Source organism: Mustela nigripes, chromosome 4 (assembly GCF_022355385.1).
Source record: "Mustela nigripes isolate SB6536 chromosome 4, MUSNIG.SB6536, whole genome shotgun sequence".
Taxonomy (NCBI): domain Eukaryota; kingdom Metazoa; phylum Chordata; class Mammalia; order Carnivora; family Mustelidae; genus Mustela; species Mustela nigripes.
Window position 1 is genome coordinate 149,725,999 of NC_081560.1, and position 16,304 is coordinate 149,742,302.

General features: G+C 43.1%; 1 protein-coding gene across 3 annotated transcripts in view; it reads right to left on the minus strand.

The window, feature by feature from the left end:
- Positions 1-16,304, minus strand: part of GRID1 (glutamate ionotropic receptor delta type subunit 1) — a 686,787-nt gene that overhangs the window by 589,803 nt on the left and 80,680 nt on the right. The gene's annotated exons all lie outside the window — the stretch shown is intronic.

Consider the following 16,304-nt stretch of genomic DNA (forward strand, 5'->3'; position numbering starts at 1 on the left):
AGGCCCTCTGCCCCACTCTCCCAACCCCCAACCTCTGAGGGGCTGTCAGCTGGCCTCCTAGTCCCCATGCATTTGGCCACAGCCCACTCCTCACCTGCTAATTGAGAGGAGGCAAAGGCCAGCTCATCCTTGCACTGGGGCTCCCTGGCAGGCTCCAAAGGCAAATGCAGCAGCTCTCCCTGGCTCAGGAAACCCTCTAGGGCGCCCCTGCACCCTGGGACTCACATTCATGAGGAAGCTTAAGTTCATGGAAGGGTCATCCAATGACCCTCACCCTCTTTCCAGCAGGGCTATGGCACCAGGGACTAGAACTCCCTCCATCGCTCCACTTCCCAAAAATGCTCCTCTCCTAACAGCCCCCACACCCCACTCACAGAGCTCCTGACCTAGAGAACAACATTAACCAGCACTCAGTGAGAGCTCCTCTGTGCACAGCACCGTGCCAGCCAGGCTGTCTGTTCATCACGGGGCCACGTCAGCCCCACGTCACCACATGGATTCCAGCCCTGGTACAGTGCTTGCACGTGGCAGACAGCAATAAGAATTTATTGAATAAATGATCAGACAGGGGGCTTTCCACCTCTGCTCTCATGAAATACCTCAACCACCCTGCAAGCCAGGTATTATCTCAATTTAAGGAAAGAGAGAGCAGACCAGGGGGCCTAAACTCACACGACAATTGGCAGAGGAGCCTCTGCTTGGCTCTGACCCACAGAGAGCCTCCCTTCACAAAGAAGGCGTGGAAAGGCAGCTCAACACAGCCCGGCCCCTGCTCAGGACAGAGCTCAGCTCCAGGCACGCTGAGTCCCCATTTCTTGCCCCATTTCTTGCCGACACCAAACCACAACTCCAGGAAGTGCAGGCAGCAGCCCCTGCATCTCCCTGGCAACCTAGGAGCTTTTGTTCTCCAAGAATGGAGCTGATTCATCCCCACCCGCCACCCCAAAGTGAATAGCAGGGGCTGCCAGCAAAAGCTAGAAGGGTCTAGACCCCTGCTGCAGCCAAGAACAATCCAGGATGAGCCGATGGCTGATGCATGCAAGGTGCCTAGCTGGGCTTTCAAAGCAAGGGTGCCCAATGCTCTCCATACACACTGGCCAGAATCCCGTCACCAGGGCTCAGCAGGCAGACAGCATAAGCCAAGAAAGCCACACCCCCAGGCCTCCCATTACTTCAGCCCCTTCCTCTTCACCACAATCCCATAGCACCCTGGGGCTCCAAACACACAACCCACTGGCCTTCACCCAGCACCATGTTCTTGGCTCTGGTTCCATGCCTTTGCACACCTGTCCCTCAGACTGCAAAGCCCCTTCATTTCTTGTCCCTTGCTGGGGATTTCTCATCCTTGAACTGGAGGCTCTGATGTGGTCTCCCCCCACCTCCAGCAATTCTCCATGAGCAAAATGTGTCACAGGTCTTGGGTACCCCACAGCCCTGTGCTCTCCCAGGGGCATCCCTTTCTTGGGGTTGTGACCACCCTCCAATAGGGGGTGAACTCCTGAAGGCAGAGAGCTGGGCAGCTCCAACTCCAGCCTGGGGTGAGGAAGAATCCCCAGGAGCTCTTAAAGTCATTGGAGAGTGGAACCGAGCAGCCACTGGAGACTGTTACCAGTGGAGATGCTCTCCCACATCACTGTCAAGCCTGGCCAGTGATCTACTAGGGCCAATGAAATGGAAGCAGGTTGGGACATGCAGAACTCTGAGCTGGTTCATGCTTCTCTACCCATATCACCAAAGGCATGGCAGAGAGTGGTGGCTTCTCAGCCTGATTTCTGAAGTGAGGAGGATGATGACAGGCTAGCAGCGCCCTCAGGCCAGCCCATGATGGATGTGTAGCCTGCGTGAGATATCAGTCACCAAGATTGGAGGCTGTTGTCACTGTCACCCAGGCTGGCCTATTCTGACAATGCAAGGAAGGAGCAAACAAATGCCACATGCACCTGCCCAGGACAGCACAGGTGCCGGGACTCTGCAGGCTGCCATGAACATGTGTGCCCCCAGCTGGCTTTCTAACTAAGCCTATTGCATGATGATGACCCCAAACCAGATTTCCAGAACAGGAACAGAACCTATGGGGCACATTAGAAGGATTGAGATTTGGAGGCTGACAGTTTTGAGCTCATATCCAAGCTAAGAAATATCCATGACCTTGAACAAGTTCCTTCACCTCTGTGAACCTCAGCTTTCTTGTCAAAAAGTCAATACCTACCCCCCAGGGCATTCTTAAGATGTCAGGAGGACAAACTGGGTGTCAAGGGCCAGGCACACTGGGAGTCTTCCATTGCTCATACATACCAGTCCCTCAAATTAGCTCTAAGGTCCCTGGGGTGGGGAGGAGCAGGATAACTCCATCCAGTCAACTTAGGATGGCCTCTGAGATGATGTCCCCTGTCACCTATGCAGGGCACAGAGAGGTCCCAGGCTCCTGGGGTGCTGACCTCACTGAGGTCGCCAAGCCGATGCTCCAGCTTCTATTGCCATGCCCACCCCACACACGTGCACGCAAAGGGCAGCATTCTGAGAGATCCTATTTCTGCCTCCTCTGGGGCATCTGGGCCCTAGCATGCATGGACACTTTGTTCATTAGGGCTTCTCCGTCTTGGTCCCCAGTCCTTCCTCTCTTCCTCCCTGACCGCAGCTGGCCCTTTCCGCAGGCTCAACTCTGAAGCAGAATGCTCTTTTGAGGCAGGCTGGCAGCAATGTTCTGGAGATAGAGGTTACATCCTGTTGCTTCCTGCTGTCCTTCTGGGCCTTCAGACTTGTCTGATGAAGGGGATCAAGAGGGAGTGACTCTGAATGAAGAAGGGGTCCACAGGAGCCAGAAATGGCATCTCTCAGAATGCAGAAAGCCACCACACCACCCTGTCTGGGAAGGCTCCAACACTCATAGGCATAGAAACTTGGGACCCATGTGGAAATGCCCATCAGAACATCACATCATGCAAAGACACTAACAGGACTCATTTGCACAGACATGGGAACCCCATTTGCTGATCACTTCTTAGATGTTAGGCACCCTGATGGGGGACTTACATGTACATCCCATGAAAACCCTACAAGATGCCTGTCATTATCCCATTTTATTGTGCAAGGGGGCACCGCGGCTTCCTGCAGAGGAAAGACCAAGGAGGCTCACACATGAGTCTCAAGCTCCTTCCTACAGACACCTCACAAAATTAACCATCCTCTTCTCTTAATGGCTAAACAAATCTATCCTGATTTGTAGGCTTTCCTGGAACTGCATTTATAATTGCATTCAGTGAAAAATGTTTGAAATGAATCTAATTCTTCATAGTTTGGAAACATGAAACATCTGCTTTGTCTCAGCAACTGTACCTCTTGATTAAAACAACTATAAACCATTTCTCCTGCCCCTTCAAATCATGGGCTCCTTGAAGGCAGGGGCTGCTAGGAAATATTCTCCCTAACACCCACAGGAGCCTGGAAAGAGTACTGGTCAGTGGCAGATTAAAACATTAAATTGTCCCTTCTCATCCCATTACAACAATTGCCTCCTCTCCACCATCCCTCGCATATTCATCGTCTCCATTCCCCCTGTTATTAAATAAGGTCAAATTATCCAAATTTTTTAAAACACCTCAGACTTCTGCTTCTGACCAAGATGGAGTAAAAGGGACCAGATTTACCCTCCTTCCTGAAACAACCCCCCAAAATGGTAAAGTATATGAAATGATGGTTTTCAAGATACTGGAGATGAGACAACAAAGGACAGTGATCCCTGGGGGACTAAAATAAAAAAGATGAGCCCTGCGATTGCCTCAGCCTACTGCCTTAAGTTTCCAGAACAACATTGGTGGGGGTTGGGGGAGGGGGAACACAGGCAGAGTCCAGCAGATGCCCTGAGCTGTGGATCTGAATCTGAGCATTGAGGGAGATAGAGGCAGCCAGTATCAAGACAGAGTACCAAAGAGAGATGTATACAAGGAGAGAAATCTGGAGAGTTTTCAAAAGATCCCGCTGAAGTATTCAACAGAGTTGATCTTTTCCAAGGTCGGGAAAAAATCCACTCCAAAAGATTTGAGGGACTAGTACTTCACATAGGGCCAAGAACAATGCCATTTTCAACCAGAATCTCATGATCCACTTTGGGTAGATTACATTAAAAGTTCCCGTCCCAGCTGTCACAGCTGTGATCCTGCCTAACAAGTGGTAAAAGCAAGACTCAAAAGGATCAAACTGTTTCCAAATAACTTAACCACATCCCAGAATAAAGCTCAAGAATATTTCTAGGAATATAAAAATATCCATCACAATCCTATAACCCAATCAAAACTCGGGATTTTTTTTAAAAGAAGCAGGAAAATACAGCTGACCCTTGAGCAACATGAGGGTTAGAGGAGCCAATCCCTGTGCTGTCAAAAATTCATATTTAACTTTTTATTTCCCCAAAACTTTAGCCTACCATTAATAGCCTACCATTGACTAGAAGCCTCACCAATAACTTAAACAGTTGATTAACCATATTGTGTGTGTTATATGCATTATATATTCTATTCTTACAATAAAGTAAGCTAGAGGGAAATATTATTTTAAAATCATGAAAATACTTTAACAGTACTGTAGTATATTGGGGAAAAAAATCCATGAATAAGTGGATCCAGGGAGTTCAAACCCATGCTGTTCAAGGGTAAACTATACTACCCATAGGAAAAGAAAATCAATCAATCCAAACCAAACCAGTACTGGCAAAGATGTCAGAATGAGCAGACGACGATATTAAAACAGTCCTTATTACTATATGCCATATGTTCAAAAGTTAAACAAAGGCATGAAAGATTGAAAAGAAGATGCAAATTAGAATTCTAGAGAGAAAAACTGAATTGTATGAGATTAAAAAATAAACTTAACTGGATTAGCACCAGCTGAGATGTAGCAGAAAAAAAAAAAGAACTTAAAAAGTTGGTAGGAGAAAGTATCCAAAATAAAATACAGAAAAGAGGGAAAAGAAAGAAAGAGAGGAAGGGAGGGAGGACAAGAAAGAGAAGGAAAGAAGGAAGACAGGGAGAGAGGGAGGAAGGAAGGAAGAATAAAGAAAAGTATAGTGAGCTGTTGGGCAACTTTAGATGGTCTAACATATGTGTAATTTAAGTCCCAGAGGAGAGGAAAGGGAGAAGGAGAAGAAAATATATTCAGAGAAATAATTCATGAAAAATTTCCAAGTTTTATGGAAACTATAAACTCACAGATCTAAGAATCTTAAGAAATCCCAAGCACAAGAAACATGAAGAAGAAAACTACCTCAAGGCATATCATAATTGAAATGCTCAAAATTGGAATACAGACAAAAATAAAGCAGCCAAAGAAATAAGACATGTTATTACAGAGGAACAAGATATAGACAATATATTCATTAGCAGACACAATGCAAAAAAGAACACAAAGGAGCAACAACTTTAAGGTACTCAAAGAGAAAAACTATGAACCTAGATTTTTATACCCAACAAAAATATCTTCCAAAAAATGAAGGTTGAGCAAATGGCAGCAGAGGAAGCAGCTGTAAGCTCTCATATCCACAGAGAAAAATTAAAGCATGTGCACATGCACATATGCAGACACACAAACACACACACACAGCAGAAATAGCCAGAAACAATTTTGTCAGAAGTCTAGAAAAGAGTCAAAGGTTTACAGAGCCAAGAGAATAGTTAATTAAAAAAAAAAAAAAAAAAAGGAACTTGAAAACAATAGGAAAGCATTGTGACTGACGTTTTTGCTTGACCTGCTCCACTCAATCTCCAACAAGACAGCAGTCTTGAAGTGGTGACAGCCCATGTTCCCAGTTAGAACCCTTAATCCCTGATTCCAGAGAAAGCAGAACAGACCTTATTCACAAATTATTTTGTATGTCTGTTATAGGCTATCCGGGGACTACCTGAAGGACTGATGCAAGGCACTCATCTATATTTTGCAACTCTGAACTTAAACCAAAAACTCATAGTCATTAGTTGAAATGCTGCAAAAATGTAAAAAATGTCCAAGTTTGGGAAAGGAAGAGAATCCGATTTCTCAGCTCCAGCTGAAAACCAACAGGAAAACCCAAATTTTCATTTAAATATTGAGTAATTAGAGACACCAAAGAAGCAAGATGTTCATTAAGCTAACCAATTATCATAATAATTGTGTTGTGCTTTTATTTTGTTTTTGAAAAAATAATAAACATAAATACAAATATTCTCCTAGGAATGTACTGCACTCTATTTGCAAATACAAATTTTCAAAGTTGAATTGAGATTGATATAATAGAACAAATATAAATAAGTGTTCAATTAAAACCACAAAAGGCAGGGATGCCTCAGTGGCTCAGCTGGTTAAGCATCTGACTCTTTATTGGGATCATAATCTCAGGGTCGTGAGATCAAGTTCCATGTCCAGCTCCACACTGAGCATGGAGCCCACTTGGGATTCTCTCTCCCTCTACCTCTGCCCTTCCCCTGCCGCCTACTTGTGCTCTCTCTCTGTCTCTTGGGAAAAACAAACAAACAAAACAAAAACAAAAAACAAAACACACAAACAGCAGAAAAAGAGTAGAAGATCAAAACAGGAGCAAAGAACAAGGGCAACAAACACAAAGCAGTAACAAATACGATAGATATTATTCCAACTATATCAACAATCACTTTGAATCTCAGGGGTCTAAATGCACCAGTTAATAGAGATTGTCAGAATGGATCAAAAAACATGACCCAACTATAAGCTGTCTATAAGTCCACTTGAAATACAAAGACATGTATAGGTCAAAAGAAAATGGACAGAGAAAAATGCACTGTGTTAATACTTATCAGGAGAAAGCAGGAGGGACTATATTAATTTCAGACAGAGCAAAAGTGAAACTAACTAAAAATATCAGGGATAAAAAAGGTATTGCATAATGATAAAGAGGTCAATTCTCCAAGAAGACATAACAATTTTAATGTGCATGCACCTAACAACAGAACATCAAACTACACGAAACAAAAACTGATAGAACTGTATGAAGAAGTAGATGAATCCACTATCATAGTTGGAGACTTCAACACCCCTCACTCCAAAAATGGACAGACCTAGCAGGCAGAAAATCAATAAGAATATAGTTGGATTCAGCAACACCATCAGTCAACTGGATTTAATTGACATCTATTGACTACTTCATCCAACAACAACAGAACACACATTTTTCTCAAGCTCACAGAGAATCTTCAAGATAGACCACACTTTCAGCCACAGAACATACTTTAACAAATTTAAAAGGATAGAAATCATGCAATTTCTGCTCTGAGATTATAACGGAATTAAACTAGAAACCAGTAAAAGATAGCTGGAAAATCCCAAGTACTTGTAACTAACACATGAGTCAATGTTTTGAATTAAATAAAAATGAAAGCACAATTTATCAAAATTTGTGGGATGCAGGGAAAACAGTGCTTAGAGGGAAATTTATAGCACTCAATGCATAAATTAAAAAAGAAGAAAGACCTAAAGTCAATAATCTAAGCTTCACTTTAGGAAACTAAAAGTAGGGCACATTAATTTTAAACCAAGCATAAGAATTAGAGCAGAAATCAATGAAATTGAAAAGAGGAAATCAATAATGAAAATTAATAAAACCAAAGCTAGTTCTTTGAAAAGAAGGAATAAAATAAAATATGTAAGCCTCACCTAGGCAGATTTAGAAAAAAAAAAAAAAAAAGGATTAGGCCCAAATTACTAATATCAGAAATGAAAGAGTGGACATCACTATCGATCCCATTAAGAAGATAATAAAGGAACACTATGACAAGTCTGATAACCCTGGTGAAATGGACCAATACCTTGAAAGACAAATCCCCACAGGAAGAAACAGATGATCTGATTAGGTCTATAGCTATTAAAGAAATTGAATCAATGGTTAATAACCTTCCAAAATAGAAAGTACCAGGCCCATATGGGTTCACTGCTAAATTCTACCAAACATAAAGAAATAAATTACACCATTTCTCAACTATCATTTTCAGAAGACGGCAGCAGAGGAAATACTTCATACTTTCTAATGAGGCAGGCATTGCCCTAATATCAAAACCAGACAAAGACTTTATGAAAAAAGAAAACTACAGATCAATATGTCTCCTGAACACAGATGCAAATACCCCCCCAACAAATTAGCACGTCACATGTAACAATGTATAAAAAGAATCATACCCCATGATGAACTGGGACTTATCCAAGGTATGGAAGCCTGGTTTGACATTCAAAAAATCAATAAGCATAATCCATCATATCAAGAGATTAAGAAGAAAATCACATGATCACATCAACAGCAGAAAAAGCATTTGACAATATTCAACACCCATTTGTTAAAAAAAAAAAAAAAAAAAAATTCTCAACCAACTTAGAAGAAAGCTTCCTCAACGGGATAAGGACTGTCTACAAAAAAACCTACAGCTAACATCAAACTCAAAGCTTTCCCACTAAGATCAGGTACAAGACAAGGATGTTTTCTCTCATCAATCCGTTTCAACATCATAGTGGTAACCCTTACTAAAATGTCAAAATGCAAGAAAAGGATATAAATGTATACAGATTAGGAAGGAAGACATAGGGATGCCTGGGCGCCTCAGTGGGTTAAGCCTCTGCCTTTGGCTCAGTTAATGATCTCGGGGTCCTGGGATCGAGCCCCAAGTCGGGCTCTTTGCTCAGTGGGGAGCCTGCTTCCCTTCCTCTCTCTCTCTTCCTGCCTCTCTGCCTACTTGTGAACTCTGTCCAATAAAGGATGTTTACAGTAGTTTAATTCCTAATTTCCAAAACTTAGAAGCAACCAAGATGTCCTTCAGTGGCTGAATGGGTAAGTAAACTGTGGTACATCCAGACAATGGAATAGCATTGAGTGCTACAAATAAATGAACTATCAAGCCATGAAAAGATATGAAGGAACCTTAAATACACGAGGCATAGCTGAGATGATTACAGGTTGGTGCCAGACTACTGCAGAAAGCGAACATCACTCTAAAGCAAATCAAATGAACTTTTTGGTTTCCCAGTGCTCATAAAAGTTATGTTTATACAAAACTGTAGTTTACTAAGTGTAGCAAAGCATTATGTCTAAAAAACACAATGTACATACCTTAATTTAAAGATACTTTATTGGAAAAAAAACTAAACATCATCTGAACTTTCAGCAAGTCATAGTCTTTGTGCTGGTGGAGAGTCTTGCCTCAAGGCAGATTGCTGCTGACTGATTAGAGTGGTGGCAATTGAAGGCCGAGGTGGCTTTGGCAATTTCTTAAAATAAGATAATGATGAAGTTTGCCACAATTGATTCTTCCCTTCACAAACAACTTTTCTCTACAAGTGATGCTGTTTGCTAGCATTCTGCCCACAGCAGAACTTCTTTCCAAATTGGAGTCAATCTTCTCCAAACTGCCACTGCTTTATCAACTAAGTTTAGATAATATTCGAAATTCTTTGTTATCATTTCAACAGTCTTCACAGCATCTTCACCGGGAACAGATCCCACCTCTATAAGCCACTTTCCTTGCTCAACTGTAAGAAACAAATCCTCATCTGTTAGTTTTATCATGAGACTGCAGCAATTCAGATATAATTATAATGAAAAAGTTTGAAATATTGTGAGAATTACCAAAATGTGATACAGAGACACAAAATGAGCAAATGCTGTGGGAAAATAACACCAATAGACCTGTTCAACACAAGGTTGCCACAAACCTTCAATTTGTTTAAAAAAAAAAAAAAAAAGCCATTATCTGTGAAGCTCAATAAAGCAAAACACAAAATCTGCCTGTACTAAGTGAAAAGCCAATCTGAAAAGGCTACATACTGTACAACTCCAACTACATGACATTTCGAAAAAAGCAAAACTATAGAGACAATAAAAAGATAGTGTTTGCCAGAGGTGGGAAGGAAGAGATGAGTAGGAAGAACACAGAGAATTTTTAGGGCAGTGAAAATAGTTTGTATACTATAGTACCTGATATAACATCATAATGATTGTATATGTCATTATACATTTGTCCAAACCCACAGAATGTACAACACCAAGAGTGACTCCTAAGTTGAACTACAGATTCAGGGTAGTTACAACATGTCTGTGTGGGTGCATCCTCACTTAAACAAACAATTATCATTCTGGCATTCTGGTAAGTAATGTTGATAACAGAGGAGGCTAAGCACATGTGAAGGCAGAGGTATATGGGAATTCTCTGTACCTCTATCTGAATTTTGTTGTAAATCTGACTGTTCTTAGGGTGCCTGGGTGGCTCAGTGGGTTAAGCATCTATCTTCAGTCAGGTTATGATCCCGGGGTCCTGAGATGGAGCCCCACATCAGACTCCCTTCTCCATGGTGGCAGGGGGTCGGGGGAAGTGGCCTGCTTCTCCCTTTCCCTCTCCCTGCCACTCCCCCTGTTTGTTCTCTTTCTCTGTCAAATAAATCAATAAAATCTTAAAAAAAAAAAGAAAGAAAGAAAGAAAAGAGAAAAAAACTAAGACTACTCTTTAAAAAAAAAAAACTTAAAAAAAAAAAAAAGCAAATTGAATCCAAAGTATGTAAAAAAAAAAAAAAAAGGAGGGCGCCTGGGTGGCTCAGTGGGTTAAGCCTTCGGCTCAGGTCATGATCTCAGGGTCCTGGGATCGAGTTCCGCATCGGGCTCTCTGCTCAGCAGGGAGCCTGCTTCCTTCTCTCTCTCTCTCTCTGCCTGCCTCTCGGTGTACTTATAATTTCTCTCTGTCAAATAAATAAATAAAATCTTAAAAAAAAAAAAAGGAAATAATAAAGTTCAGATCAAAAATTAATAAAACTGAAAACAAATAGGGGAATCAATGAAACCAAAACCTAACTTTTTAAGATCACTAATAAGGACAAACCTCTAGCTACACTAATCAGGATAAAGCCAGAAGATACAAATTACCAATGTCAAGAATGAGAGTGACATAACTACAGATTCCACAGATATTAAATGGATAATAAGGGAATATTATGAACAGCAGTAAATTCAGCAACATAGATGAAATGGACCAATTTGAAATATATAAACTAGTAAAGCTCACTCAAAACAAAACAAAACAAAACAATAAAAACAGATAATCTAAATAGCCTTAAAGTGCATTGAAGAAATGGAATTTGTAGTTTAAAAACTTCCAAGGTGCATTCTGTCAAACATTTAAGAAAAAAATTATACCAATTCTACATGGACTTTTCCAGAAAATTTTAAAGGAATGAATATTTCCCAGTTCATTCTACTAAGCCAAAATCACCCCAGTAACAAATTACCCTGACAACCCCGAAGACATTATAAGAAAAAAGAATGAACTATACTAATATCCCTCATGAATACAGATTTTTTTAATTCAGCAACAAAGTCCAACAATATATAAAAATGATAATAAATCATGATTAAGTGGGATTTAATCTCAGGAATGTAAAAGTAATTTAATATTCAAAAATCAACTGATATAATTTACCATACTAACATTATATATATGTGTATATTATATATATATATATATATAAAATATGTATATATTCAAACAGTCATCCTAATAAAAACTCTCAGAAAACTATACAGAGAAGGAAACTTGACTTGATAAACGACATCTACAAAATACCTATACCTAAAATCATACATAATGGTGAAAAAAACTGAATGATTTCCTGCTAGGATCAGGAGAAAGACAATGATGTTCACTCTCAAGCACTTTTATGTAACATTTTAAAAAAAAAATTTTTTTTAACGGAATTTCGAGTCATTGCAATAAGGCAAGAAAATGAAATAAAAGATATCCAGATTGGAGAAAACAAACACTGTCTTTATTCACAGACAATGTGATCATTTATGCAGAAAATGGGATGAGATGCACACAAATACACACACACCTAAAACTAAATGAGTTTAGCAACATTGCTAGATACAAGATAAATATACAAAATACACACTATATCAACATACCAGCAATGAGCAATTACTAGTTGAAATATTTAAAAATACAATGATTCACTATTTGCATCAAAAACATGATTTAGGGGGCACCTGGGTGGCTCAGTGGGTTAAGCCTCTGCTTTTGGCTCGGGTCATGGTCCCAGGGTTCTGGGATCGAACCCCACATCGGGCTCTCTGCTAAGCAGGGAGCCTGCTTCCCCCTCTCTCTCTGCCTGCCTCTCCGCCTACTTGTGATCTCTGTCTGTTAAATAAATTTTTAAAAATATTAAAAAAAAAAAAAACACATGATTTAGAAACCAATTTAACGAAAGTTCTACCATGACAACCTCTTTCTTCCTTCTTTTCCCTACTCTACTTGCTGCTCCTTCAATGATTCCCTGCTCTTCCATTTCAGGAGCAGGGTCAAGGCCAAACTCAACAACTCCTCAGTATGGCCAGCAAACTCAGAACATCAATGTTACTGAATGCAATGAGACTTTGAACAGTTTACATGGGGATCAGTCTTTATGATAAGAATCCTTATGAAAACCAGAGGAGCAAAGCTCTTCTCTCTCAGTCATGGGTAACCTGCATTGTAATGGGCTGGTGGCTCTACCTGTGTCCCTTCTCTCCCATCTTAATTTATTTTACAAAAGTTCTCCTCTTATCCCCCCATCCAATATGAAACCAGTCCAGACAATCACAGCTTTCAAGGCTGTGACCTGGCCCCTACCTACCTTTCCAACATTATTCCCCCCTTCACTGGCCCTTCCACCTGCTAAACTGATTCACTACTCCCCATACATTCCCTACAGTGTCCCTTGTCAGTGCATAAAATTTTCAAGGATTTTCTCTCACCTCTCCCTTTGGACGGTCCCCACATCATCCTCAATTACTCTTCCTTCTGTTCACATGCAGGTTCTCCCCAGGACTCAGAGACCAGCTGAAAATGCCTCTTCCTTCAAGAAGCCTTTACTGACTACCAGTCAAGGGAATCATGCTTCCTATGAGCCCCAAGGGCACTGTGTCCCCCAACCAAGGCCAAGAGCCCTTTTCCTTTTCTACGTGTTTCTTGTCTGATCCTTGTACAGATAATTCAATAGACAGAGGCAGAGACTGGCTCACTTCTACAATCCCTAAAGCCCCTCCAACAGGGCCTGGCACAGACAGAAGAAACCATCAGTGAGTGCTGGAAGGAAAGAAGGTAGGTAGCTTCTTCTGGGAGGAAGAAAATGAAACACTTGAATAAAGAGAGGTAGAAACTGTGAAGGGAGGGGACCTGACATTCTTCTTGTTCCTGGCACTGAACTGCTGGGATTACAGAAGTTGAGGTCCATGGAGGAGCTTGTACCCATCATAGCCAGGAGCTCCTAGTGGGTTATGAGGTGTAGCAAAGAGGGCAGGCTATTCAGGGAGAACTTCTCACCACGGCTGTGCTAGACTGGAGGGAAACTATGCCATTTCATGCTTCTTCGCCTCCTCTTTCCCCTCCTCTTTCCACCTGCTCACAAGCCAGGTGGTTTGGCTTCATGCAGGCCTTTTCAGAGTTCATCTCCAAAATTCAGCACAAAAAACTATCATGAAAAGTGACTTTGTCTTTAATGAGATTTTCCAGACTCAAGAGTCATGTCCAGCAGCTAGAGGGAGGAAACAGCAGGGTCTCTAGGCTCCCTGCTATCTACATGTCACCAGTCTGAGGCCTGGGACCAGTAGTCTTATGCCTTCACTGGGCATGAGAATCAGCTGGGGCCATTTTAAAAATATAAATTGCCCATGTCTGACCTCCAGAAGTGGAACTGCAATGATCAGAGCTTGAGCCCAGGTGTGACCACATCTTAAAATCTCCCATAGTGATTCTCCTGGGCAGCCAGGTTCGGAAGCTGGGCCAGCCTAGGGAGGGCACCTGCCCCTATCTGCATGGTTTGCTTAAACACCACTCCACCCTAGATCCCTAAGTGAAAAGCAGGATAGCCGAGTGGTACAGAAAGACACTAGCCATCAGTCACCTAGGTGTGCATCCCAACCCTACAGAGTAGGACCTTGCAGAGTGACTCTACCATTTAAAATCTTGGTTTACTCATAGACAAATTAAGAAAAACAATCTTTGGGGCACCTGAGTGGCTCAGATTGGATGGTTGAGTGTCCGACTCTTTTTTTTTTTTTTTAAGATTTTACTTATTACTTATTACTTATTGACAGACAGAGATCACAAGTAGGCAGAAAGGCAGGCAGAAAGAGAGAGGAGGAAGCAGGCTCCCCACTGAGCAGAGAGCCCGATGTGGGGCTCGATCCCAGGACCTTGGGATCATGACCTGAGCCGAAGGCAGAGGCTTTAACTCACTGAGCCACCCAGGTGCCCCAAGTGTCCGACTCTTGATTCTGGCTCAGGTCATGGTCTCAGGGTTCTGGGACAGAGTCCCATGTTGGGCGTTTTGCAATTGTGTGCTTGAGTGCTTTCTCCCTCCTGTCCCTCTGCCCCTCACCCCTCTAAAATAAACAAATAAATCTTAAAAAGAAAGAGAGAGAGAGAGAGAGAAACAGGAAGGAAGGAAGGAAGGAAACAATCCTCACCTTGCATGGCTGCTAGGCAAATTAAATGGAAAGGTATAGTTCAAGAACCCCATAGGGGCCCTAGAACACAGCACATATTCAAGCAGTAACCTCACACTGTCAGTTTAGCCTCTAAAAGTAGAGGCAGAGGCCCAGGTGCCCCCCTCTCTTCCTGGGTGACATTGGTAAGTCACTGGACCTCCCTGGGCTTCAGCTGCCTTATCTGTAAAATGGAGATAATTACAGGCAATAGCTGAGACTTTCTTTTCTCTTTCTTCTTCTTCTTCTTCTTTAGATTTAGGAGTCACCATGAGCAGCAACAAAACTATTTAGGTTAGGGGGAACCCAAGGATGGGCACAGAGGGATCATTCCAGACAGCTGCTGTGGCTTCCTATCCCCAGACACACCCCAATCCAGGCGTCTTGGTCCTTCCATCTTCCCCATCATCGCACCAATTGCACCAGTCCCCAAGCCTTGCCTGGAGGATCCCTTCCCAGGACCTCTGAGCTCCCCTCACCCCACTGCCACAGCCTCATATTAGTCATCGTCTCCCACCCAGATGTCCAAACCAAAGCTGCCTCCAGCCCACTCTCCACCCTCAACAAGCAGGATCCTCCTAAAATTCAAGTCTGCTCATATTACTCTTCTGCCTAGAATCACTCAGCAGCAACACATTTGGCTGCAGTGGCAGGAAGCTCGTGATCAGGGCCAGACCCTTACCTCCCGGCCCACCCTCACCTCTTCCACCCCCCACACCATACTGAACTGCTTGCCCTTCCTCTAAGACGCCAGCATCCTCCATCCTGGGCAGCTCTGGGCCTTTCCCTGCTGCTCGTTGGCTGAAATGCCCTCTCCCAACCTGTGTGCCTACCTCCATTCCTCCAAGGCTCTGCTTGGTCACCCCTTCCACCAGGAATCCTTGCCTGAAGACCCTCCCCAGGCTGGGTTAGGAAACCTCAGGGTCAGCCCAGTCCCTATGCTGTCACTGCAGTTGTGCTGTTTACAAAGGTGGGAGAGAACTCAGACCCTCAGAGAGCTGGGGAGGACTCAGACCCTCTCAAGGCCAAGTCCAAGGCTTTCTCTCCATTTGGCTCATCACACAGAGCAGTTACCCACAGAGTCTAGACCCCTGCCTGGCCTATGGAAAGACTTCAGCAGAGCTGAGTCAATTTGAATGGAAGCTGCCTAGTTAGACAAAGAGCACTGGGCTTGGGCACTAGGTTAGAACATGCTGTAGTTCTATCGATTGTGCCTATCTCACACACACACACACACACACACACACACACGTGCACATGCACCTCGCCCTGCATACACACATGCACACACACATGCCTGTGCCTCTCTTATGACCACTATATTTCAGTTACAGACGGAGACCCCTCCAGCAGCTCAGCCCCCTTCTAACCAGGTTCCGCTTCATGGAAACACACAGAAATTGGGAAGCTCAGTCTGCAAGCCCAAGAAACCCCAACTGCTCCTCTTTAGAGAACCCCAGAGCACCAACTGGTGCAAGAGCATCCACTTCCACCACTGCTGAGCTGAGGCCGCCCTACCCACTGCTGGAAAAAAGCAGCCCTTCTGCCAGCTCCCATGGAGGCCAGGTGGTATCAGAAAGCCACCAAGCACCATCACACACCAGAGCCACTCAGACGGAGCAGGCATGAGTGATGTGGGCCCTGCAGGATCTGGCATGGTCCAATAGGGGATAAGTGGGGCCAGCAGGGTGAGCAGGAAAACCAAGCAAGCTCCCCAAGAAGAAATGGATGCTATGGAGGAGGCCAGACATGGCCCCGGTCTGCTGTCAGGCACCAACATCTCAGGTCAGAGTCCAAGGAAAGGGCA